Raw genomic sequence first — 11214 nt, forward strand, 5'->3', positions numbered from 1 at the left:
AACAATGCCAAAATCTAGCTAAAGAATGCATACAGAGGTTCATAAAAATCCTTAAAATTCTTCGGAGGGTCTTAAGATCTTGTTAGAAAAATACTAGTTCCTTATAGTCTGCAGAGACCTAAAAATGTCTCTGATTTGAAACTACACAATTTAAAGATTTGCTTGAAAAGTTAACACATTTCTCTACTTATCATAATATGTTAATGCACAAAATTTTACAGGACAAAGGTTCATAGTGATATACATCTGGAAATATGGGTTTGGTGCATGTAATGGCAGAAATGACAAAAGCAATGAGTGTTATAGTTTAAAACATAGGGTATCTATGGGTAGACATAACATGTTGTTGCTGCTCTAAATACTGATATTTTTTTTTTCAAACAGAGGCAAAATGAGATTAGATATATCTGATAGAAGTAAGTGCCATGAGAGAGGAATACCTTGTGTATGAAGAGTTAAGGCCTGATTCAAAGATTCCGAAAATAGTAAGTCAGGCCATAAAGATGTATGGGTTCAGGGTTAGCTAGAAATTAAGTATTTCCAAATTCTAATCTATGACTCTACAAAGGATTTCTATTGAGGCCAAAATGTATGTCATTCAGCACTGTAATTTACTTTTCACATGGAAAGGTGACGTAGCAATGAAGTGTAAGCATCTGTTTCATAGAGACTTTCTATAATAATTTTTAAGGCTACCTCAACTATTCTTTGCATATTGCTCCCCCAAATATCAAATAGATTTTATGAATGTAGAAGTACTGAACCAGGCCTTTAATTTACATAGTACCTGGAATATTATATTATTTCATGCTTTGTGTTATTAATTTGCTATTTTACATAATGCCTTGAAGATAATATAGGCTGAGTATTATATATTCGTATTGAATCATACTACAATATATGTATTTATATTTATCTTTACCTCTGATGAAATGTTTAATATTATTAATCCTTTCATTTTAATTATATTTAATTAACTATCATTAAAACAGGAGCATTACCTTTTAATAAAAATTTAATCATACATTTACTCATGCACGGGATCAAAACGCTACACACAGATGAGATGTCTTAAAAGTGATTGAATGCATTCGGTTTGTTTGGTCACTCTTGCAGTGCACTTACAGACTGCCATTTGTGCTTCCCTCAAGAGATCTCCAAGGGTAAGCTCCCACCCTCCTGCCATGTTCTTTGACTTGGGATTTCAGTGTTAGACAATTGTACAGGCTGAGCCACAAGCATAGCTCTCAGCCTGTGTGTTGCTCCAAATTCAGCTTTCAGTTTTACCAGTGCACCCCCTGATAGCTATAGCATATGGTCTGTTACAGGCATTTTTGCATTTGGCTGTGGATTGGCGTAATGCAGCACTGGTACAGCTTTTGACCCAGGCAGACTGATGTGCACATATTTCATTTTAAGAAAGGATGAGGATCACTATGAATTTTTGCTGGGGCATGTGACAACAGCAACTGGAATGAAAAAACGGTAGGAGAAAAGATTTCCATCATATATGGGAGGCTGAAGTGCATATAACTGGACTAGTTTTGTGGTCTCATGTGAACTTTCTGGGAAATATTTCTATTAAACACATAATTACCCATACAAGCGGCGTTAGGCTGACAACAAGAGATTGGCAAACATATTAACTAATTCAAGTTTAAGTTGTGTCTAGGGAAGAATTAATATTATAGAATTGTTTCCTTCTTGAAAAAATGAATATGTATATGGAATAAATTACTGATAGGAATGAATGGCATCAGGACATTGGAACCTCATGCTTACTTTTTTACCTGTAACTTAACATAAGCTGAGGCCCCACTTCTGCAAATGCACAGGTTTAGGTGAGCAAACTTTTGCTGAACCAAGACTGTATCCCCAGTCCTATAAATATGCCTGTTAAATCTTATCAACAATATTAATCTGGAAATCTCAGATATAGGGAAATGTGTCCTCTTTATGTCTTGCATTAAAATTGATGGTGAGTTTTGGAGAAGGAGCTTTTAATTGTTGTGGTAAAGACATATTAACTCACTGAGCCCCAAAGTATGGAATTGTGTTTGCAGCAAACTTGCTCAAGGAGCCCTGTGTGACTAACTTGGAGACTGGAAGTAAAAACTGCAGATGAGAATTCCATATGTCTGAGGCAAAGCACCTGAAAGGAAAGCTCACATTTTAATGACAGAGCATGGGATGGCCATTATAGGAATATATTGTATTGATAAAAAGGGAAAACACCTGGTCAACAAAGGTTTTGTAATATTTTTTCATATTAGTTATTTTAAAGTCATATTAAGCTGTCGGAAGACTTTGGTTCATTATGAACACTCTGTTTCTTAAAGATGCTCGGTGAGTCTGGATGTACTTAGCATAATTTATTTTCCAATCGACTCTGAGTTGCCCAGACCTACTTCTATTGAAGTCAACTTTTTTCTTTTTTTTTTTTTTTTCTTTTTTTTTTTTTTCAAAGAGAATTAAATCAAGTTTAATTTTTCTGCAAAACCAGACATGGTTAGATTTCTTAATTGTCAATTTTCTTCAAACAATTGCTTCATGACGTTTTAGAAAAATTGAAAATCCAATAAATGTTGTGATTCCTTATATTAAAGCCCACTCTAAAAACATTTGTTTGGTGCAATTACTTAGCAACTCAGAATAAGTGGGAAGTTCAAACCTGTATTTAAATTAGTTTAAAACCTTCATAATGTGATTTAAAATTACCTTATCCCAAAATACATTTAAATCTCAAATGGGACGGTATTTTAAACGTTTCTGTGGCTGTAAGGCTTCATACATTAGACAAATACTAACTAAAAATAAAACAGACCCTTTTCTACTCTTTTCTTTGTATTTACTGGAGCTGCTTCATATTAATATTGACATGGGCAAGACAATGCAACAAACTTCAGAGTGATAAGAAGGCCATTTTGCAATGGCTCTTTTGTTGAGCTATGAAGCTGTGTAGAGAAGGGCATATTTTGACTATTCAGTTCCCATCATTCTGATCGCTTTCTACTGCATAAGACTCAGGTCAGAAGGTTTAAGTGTCTAAAATCTATGGGCTGCTTGTTTTCAGAAAAACAATAGTAAAAATCGGCAGGAGAACTTTCCATCTTCTGACAAGACATTTTTTACTTATGCAGAACTGGGCTTTGTTGAAGAGCTTCTGTCTTCATTATTTAATTTCTTTGTGGAGCTTATAGTCAACATGATCCCGTTGAGTTCTTTATTTAATATGTTTCAGAACACAGGACACCTGCTGACTTCTTTAATAACGAGTTGTCCTCAGTTGGCTTGTATGTGAAAACTGTGCAGCAGAGGCAAGTAAAGAATAACCTTAGACATTAAGACTGATTCCATTAAAAAATAAAATAAAACTATGTCCAGGCTCCACACCCAGAGTCCCTAAAATAAATTTGCAAGGGCTTTTCACAGCATGGAATCCAGGCGGATTTTTTTTAATTGAATTCTGTTCTGTGTAAGCGCAGCTCAGTAGAATTCAATTTCTATGTAGGCTCCCAGGAAAGAAATACATGCTAGGTATTTTTATTGGTAATGTTTTGGATTTAATTTCTTAAAGTATTATTTAGATTTGATTGTGGACAGAGTTGCTAGTGTTTACCTTTACACAGTGTCGTGTGCCTTTTATTGGAGAAGGGGATCTTTAAAAAAGGATTGGCTAAAGCACAGAAATCTAACCATGAATAAATTCTGGGGCTTTGTATTGTATTAATAAGGCTCAAACTCTACTTCTTTGTACAAACCCTATGAATTCGATGGAATATCTCCATATTCCCAGTTCAACCTTTATTTTTTGTCCCACTTTAATATATTTTCCCTACTTTGTTGGAAGACTGTTTCACACCTTGTTAGGTGAAGTGTGGGGAAATACTGTTATAGATGACTCAGGGAAGCCCTACAGTCTCAGTTTGTAAGTAAGGGAAGAAACCTTAATAAGATCAATGAGTCATCCTTCTCCTCTGAGTGGATGGTAACTAAAACAGAGAAATCAGGCTTTGACCGATTAGTGTATCTTAACTGGCTCTATTCTGCACTCATTCACATAATTTCTCCCATAATTCTTTCACTTTTGATGAAACACCTTATTTTACTACAACCCATAAAATTCAGATGATGAATAAAAAGTATCTCACAAATGGAAACTACACTCAGCCACTGTTAGCTCACACTCAGGTTGTTTTTTTTAGTCAATAGAATCTTAACAAAATGCTTTTTGGCTTACAACTATGAAGAGAACTGTTGCAAACTGATAAAGCAAGATGTTAAAACAGATAAACTTTTTAGTTTGGTTTTTTAATGTTAATCCTTGATTTCATACAAAGAAATACCCTGAACCAGAGGTTCAGCCTCGTTAATAATTTCATGTTACAATCAATAAATTAACCAGCCTTTATCCACACTTGGTGTGATGTGAAGGATGCTCACCTGATGAAGGAACATGTGCTCCCACCTTGGATTCTGTCACAAAATGTGGACCTAATCCAAAGTACACCTGAATCTGTATTAGAAAACAGAATCTGCACTGCTCGTGTTTAAATCTACTTCCCTTTTCTTTAAGAGGAAATGTATCAATTTACTATCTTGTCTACTATATATAATCTATATTATCATTATACCTGCCTCTCTATATTCTATATTACATATTACATGTTATCTATTGCCTATTTATTATATTGTCAAATAATCTTTAAGTACTGGGTTAGTAAATTATTATGTTTAATTGTGTGGGTTTTATGGATAAGCCTGTTGATATGTGTGTAAGGTTTCTTAATAGTTTCGTTAAGTTTGTCAGGAAATTAGGATACAGTAAAGATAGATGTCTTTTTCAAATCTGTCTTACGACATCTTGTGCACACAACCTCTTTTCAAATTCTCCTTATGAATAACCATTTTGTATGTGCTTAAATCACATTTCAGTTTTCTGTAGATGGTTCTTAATACCTGACGTATACCATTGCTAGTTTTGTAAACATGTTTTCACTGTTACTTACAAGAACTGAGACAAATCAACAGCTGATCTGTGGGATGACAGTGGCAAGGACAGCCTGTGCGTATGATTATCAAAGGGTTCAAGTCAGGGTTGATACCGGACAACGCACAGAGCAAAGGGCAAACCCAACCCAAAGAACTTCATAGTGCTGCCTCCGTCTGAAGTTGCACAAGGTTTCCTTTTCAGCCTCGGTGTTGCTCAAGTGCCATGGGAATGGCGGGGGGCAGGGGTGGGGAGGCAGCGCTGAAGGCAGCAGAAGCCTCCCAAGCTGAAGGCTCACAAACCACCGCAGCTTCAGGCAGGAACGGGTCTGCGGGGCCGTTGCACCCTGTATCTGCCTGCAACCACAATCCACCTACAAGGCGCTGGATGGATTTAGGCCTGAGAATTAACAGAGGCAAAAATATTTGTGAATGCATACCGACTAGGGATTCAGTTGGGCTTTGGGTCTGATTTCATACCAACTGGGAACAGAAGTTGTGCAGGTAGCGTGGAGCTGCCCAGGCTGTGAGCCTTAGAGCTTGCCCGTCCCTGCAGCTCCCTGCAGCCAGCTTATCAGGGTGGCCTTCGGGAGGAACACTGCACTCCCCAAAGATTTTTTGTCATAGTTTGTCTTCATTTTATTGTAATTCTGTATGGTGCAGCTCAGCTGTTCACAAGCAGACAAAATGATCTCTATTTTTCCACTTCAGCTCATGTCTCTTCTTCCTGTGCTCCATACAATTATTTTGTAGCACATGAGGAAAAATGTTTATGTTCTGTCTAATTCAGTCTAAATAAAATGTTAAAAGGTGACAATCTCTTTAAACATTACTGATCATTACTTACGAAACTATATTTTAAAATTGTGAAAACAAATGCTTTGACCTTGTGAGCTATGGAAATATTTAAAAAACAAATCTGCTATGCTTTTTTGGCTAATAGTTGTGATTTGCATAGTTGAACCTTGAATGCAGTCATAAATAGCTACAGAATCCAGCTTGGCATAATGCCCAGCAACGTTAGGGTGCCAGACAAAAAATCGGGTCAACCACTTACCAAGTAAGTCATTCTGTCTCAACAAGGTGACGTCTAACAAAGAAGCTACAAGGCTGAAGACAGATAACATATTCAGCTGCTGTTCAGAAAGACAAGAACTTTTCATTTATCAGGATAATCTACTACTTGTAATCAGTACACTGAGTGAACTCCCTCTTGTAAAAAAGAGAAAAGCCCATCAATTGTTTTTGCTAATTAAGATGAATATTATTCCTGTGAAATGAACCAAAAAGTTTTGTGTAACCAGAATCCCAAAAGAGATCTATAATATAAAATAATAATTGCACAGAGTTTTAATTGAGAGGAAAATGAGAACTACTTTTTGTCTTCTTCAGTTTTTAGCCAAGATGGTCTTCCACATTAGTAAGTCTTTTATGTTCTCAGTTTATCTAACATGATTTTCCATATATTAAAAGTTGTGGAATTAAAAATTCATGACAAAATGGTTATATGATGATATATATAATGAAATGCTACCGCTAAATGTTACATATTTAGGAATAATTTGAGGTAAAAGATAATTTATTAACATATATAGAAAAAAGTCCATTTTTAGATTAAAATCTAGATGTTGTGACTGTTCATAGTAATGTGTATTTAATCTTTATTCATTAAACATAGCTAGAGTTAGAAACGAGAGGGAAAGTTATTTTCTTAAAGTGATATTAATTATATTCAACAATTTATTTTCTTCTGTGATATTTATCTTGTTTTTAAGTTTAAAAAAAGCCTTGAAATGTTGAAAGGGAGTAATATGAGGAAGCTCAGTTTCCCATTCCATAAACAAAAGACATCCAACTTGAAAATATATTTATGGTTTAATTAATATTTACATAAAGGAAATCCATAATTGGCAAAGTAACCTTGTATTCCGGAGCAAGTCAGGGAAAATTCATTTAGGTGTACATGTTTATACAGACAAGAATTAATTCTTCCCAAAATAGTCTAGTACTGTCTTTGTTGTAGCAACCCTTAAGGTCCAAGCCTTTTGTCCTATCTTCTTTGCTTATAGTATAAATCACACGGTTGGCCTCAAAATAAAAATAATTTCACTTAATGTGCAAATTTAGAGGTGTAAATTACCTCAAATCAGGATACTGGGTGAATACATTTGTTTTCATGAAAAATGAAATGTTGTGTCTCTCTTCTGCCCTTCCCCCAAGCCTTCTTCACAAGATCAGCCTCAGGCTAAAATGGTTTTAAGTAGACTAAATCTGCTGGTAAACACTTACTTTTGACAATATTATTGCCTAATGAGCATTGCAGAAAAGGGTGTATGCAGCCCAAGTGTCTGTCTGTGGCTGCAACCTACATACGATCCTTGTGCCAAGTACCTACTGCTAATAGGCAAATATACACAAGAGACAGGCCCTTTGATGCTGTAATCCCAAACATACTTAACTGTCACATAGTTAATCTTTTTGATTAAAAATGACTCTCGAGTTCTTCTCGAACATTTTTATGTTTGTGGATGAAGGAGGTTAAATGTAGTTCTCATGCCTGTTTGGATTGTTTTTTTGTTTGGTTTGCTGTTTTTTTCCCCCAACCCTAGTCGTCCCTCGTCCCCCCCCCCCCCCCCCCTTTGTTCAACATGACTTTTCCCTCTCTTTAATCATAGATATGCCCCTGAAGGATCCTCAGCCCTGATACTTCTGAAATTCCCTCTGTTAGCAGGCAGGTCAAAATACATTGCAGACTTTGCCAAAGCAGACCTCATTGTTATTGTCAGAGGACTAGATCTACAAGTCATAAACAAGTATTTCAAAACAGCTTCACCTGCAGGTTTTACTTTCCTAGAAAAAAGTTTCAAAGAACAACTCTGACTTTCCATGTTCATCAGAAATCAAGTCATCATTCCTAAAGTTAATCATAAAACTTGTGGTTTGCTATTGGTTTTTCTTGAACACTGGCAACTTTGATACTGTTTCTATCAAAGACAGCAAGAAATCAGTCCCACGTATTTTAAATCTATCATTGTTTTAAGCTCTTATGCATTAAAGTTTGTGAATAATGTCCTTTTTTAAAGGGTCTTGAGTTCCTTTTGGGATTAGAGGGAAGGTCTTTCAAGTGTAACCCTAAGAAGCAGTCACATTTTGAGTCAGAATTTGTGCTCTGATGGGATACTCTTTGAGTAATATTTCTTTCCACTTTAACAGTAGTTTCACTTCATGATGGTCTTCATCATGTTGATTTCAGACTACATTTTTATGTAGTGGGAAAGAATTATTTTTTTTTTGTAAAGTGAATGCCCAAGACCTGTTGGAAAACATTTCTCCTTAGCAACGTACTCATAGGATTCAGTATAGTTTGCTCAGAAGTGTTATTTTAGGATGACCTTTACACATACAGTATGATGAATTTTTCTTTTTATTTCATTGTAAAGATGTTATGATCAAGGGGAAAAATAAATATTGCCTTTTTCAGCCATAAAAAAAAAGAACGACAAATGAAACCATCTTTTTTAAACAACACAATAGCGTGCAGAAGTGATGTCTACGTTTGGAAACTACATATTTTTAAATTCACAGATACAGCAAAGCCCTAGTGAAACATAAATAAAGATCAATTTTATACATTTCAAATAGTAATGCATGCTATGGGACTCACCCTTTTCCAGCCCAAAGACAAGACATATTTATGTTCTTCACTGATAAAACAACGTATTTGTATTTATAAGAATTTATACATTGTAATAAATTGTTAAGAAAAATAAGAAGTTGAGCATGCCAGGGTCAGCAGCATTTCTAAAAAAGATGTTAAATCCGAACTTATTTTCTTTTGAATAATTAGCATAATGTTCTGCAAATCTTTTCTAGGTAGCTTACAGGATTTGAATATTCAAATATTTTCAGTTGTATAAGCCATATAATTATGAAATTGTTCAGTACAGTTATTTCTCAAGCAATTTGGCAATCTTTTCCTACAAGAATTTACCTTATGTTTTGTGTTATCAGAAACAGAAATAGCTTTCTGCTTACCATTCTGGAAAAGATGGAATTCATCATTCTGCCATAAAGACCCTAGAAAGCAAAGAAAATGTTATTGGTTATTATACTGTTATCTGCAGGGATTCTAGGTGCCAAAAAATGCATCAGCATCAAAACAAAAAATGAAAATATCTGTTCAAATCATAGATCAATATTTTAATGCAGTTCTGAATATACATTACATGTATTTAACAGGTACTGGATTAGAAAAAAGCACAGGCTATTGTGTATATCCATGGTTAGAACTGCATACCAGCTGGAATTTATTTGCATGGTGTTCATAAAGTACAGACATAGGATCTTGGCATCCAACTTGTGATTGTGCTTTTGAAAATAAAACCATGGGCTTGCTGTCACTGTTACAGAGTGGGAGAAAACAGGGTAAGGCATGTGCATAAAGGGTTAAGGTGAGAAGAGACAATTATCAATTAAATGTTAAAGATTTCCTTCTTAACTCATTAAAAAAAAATTGTATTATGATTTTCTTAAAAAATCTTTTCACGGTTATTAAAATAATTAACTGCCTTTACATTTTGCTTTAGAAAAAAATTACTCATGGGTTGTAAGTTTGCAGTGGTTAGACTGGGGTACTGAGAAAGTACTAAGTACACCACACACCTCATCAGCGTGCTTTAACTCTGATGTGGAAATGAAAAAATGGATACTAGTTAACTGTCCTTTTCTTCCTTCTTTTCTATTATCCCTTTCAGTCTGTTTTATGCCTGACATTGTAGCTATTCTGTTTTCTTTAGAAAGAAATAAATCACTGCTACCAGTTCCTTTAACTAAAGGCTGAACAGAGTGATCTCTTTCACTCAATATCCACCCAGGGAGGATTTTCACTTTTCTATAACATCTTGTGCTGTATGTCCCAACTGTGCAGTCTGAGAATAAAAAGTTTTCAGGACAATAGGCTAATGTCTGCGATCATTTCTCACACAGAATACAACTTTACTCCTGCTGAAGTGGCCAGTTAGATACAGAATCTGCCTATCTGCCTGATACATAGTTTTCAGAGGTAAAAGAGATTTATGCCGAAGAAGGGACAACACTTAAAACCCACTTGTTATTCTTAACTAGTTTAATTCTTTGAGAAAAATACACATGCATAAAAACCTAAAGTAAACATTCAAGGGAGAGAATTAAGGAGTTCAATAAAAAAAGTATGTTTAGAAAATGGCACTATAACCAAGAGATAGAGTCACAAACCACTTAGGAAAAAAAATGTAATGTCTAGCTAGGTAGGGCTATTACCTTTAAAGAAAAATCTAAAAGCTAAAATAAATGATAGATTGATTCCAGGATCTCACCATGACTGCATATATTGCTGGATGAAATATAGGTATTTACAGGTAAGGGAGTGTCCAGATAGAGAAGAATTCCCCAGTACGGTGCAGGAGTTATTTCTGTTCAAGGAGTTCAGCTTGGGCAAAAAGGGAGTTTCCAGGGTGTTCAGTGCTGCAGAAATTCAGACTTAATCTAGGTTGCAGCACAGCACAAGATATAGGGAAGCCTGGATAAAGCTAATGTAAATTAGAGCAACCCCTGAGGGCTGCTCTAATTTACTGGAGATTCATTGGCCTGTATCCAGCCTTGAATCTGAGCATCTACAGAGATGTCTTAAAGACACTTTTGCTCTATTCTTTGAGGGCTAAATCTTGTGCATGGTGCTTCATGTGAGATGTAGCACAGAATATCTCTTTTGTTTCATTTATGAAATGCAGGAAAATAGGGTCCCCCTCAGCCAAAGAAACAGTATTTCATGTAAACTTAAAAAGAAACCTTTGAACATCCATCTCAGTTGAGCCATGTTCCCACAAAGCACTGGCTTCTGCACCCTTCCTAGAGATCTTTGCTCCTCAGCCTTCACAGTTTGCAAACTGCTGTTTGGGAGAGGTGATCATTAATCCACTGCCTGTTCAGAACTGCTACATAAAAAAAATCCATTCATTTCAGCAAAGTAGTAGTTGTCCTTCCTCCACACAGCTTTGGAGTTCCCCTGCCACAAAGCCATAATAATTTTTTTTCCAAAGCTATTTGTAAACCAATAAAACACCACCATTTCATAAATGAACAGAAGTTCTCATTGACTTCGAATTACATTCACAAAAGGGTAGATTCTGCCTCTAGTTCTTCACTGCTTAACTAAGATTCTACAACCTGGCTTATGATTTTGTGAGA

At 35.4% G+C, this 11214-nt stretch overlaps 1 protein-coding gene across 1 annotated transcript in view; it reads right to left on the minus strand.

The window, feature by feature from the left end:
* ADGRL2 (adhesion G protein-coupled receptor L2) overlaps positions 1-9044 on the minus strand; it is a 179620-nt gene extending 170576 nt beyond the window's left edge. The window contains exon 1 of the mRNA XM_040610963.1: positions 9025-9044. The gene's annotated coding sequence lies outside the window, so the exon portion shown is untranslated. The remainder of the gene's footprint in view (positions 1-9024) is intronic.
* Positions 9045-11214: the final 2170 nt, after the last annotated feature.

This window comes from Falco naumanni, chromosome 11 (assembly GCF_017639655.2).
Source record: "Falco naumanni isolate bFalNau1 chromosome 11, bFalNau1.pat, whole genome shotgun sequence".
In the NCBI taxonomy this organism is placed as follows: domain Eukaryota; kingdom Metazoa; phylum Chordata; class Aves; order Falconiformes; family Falconidae; genus Falco; species Falco naumanni.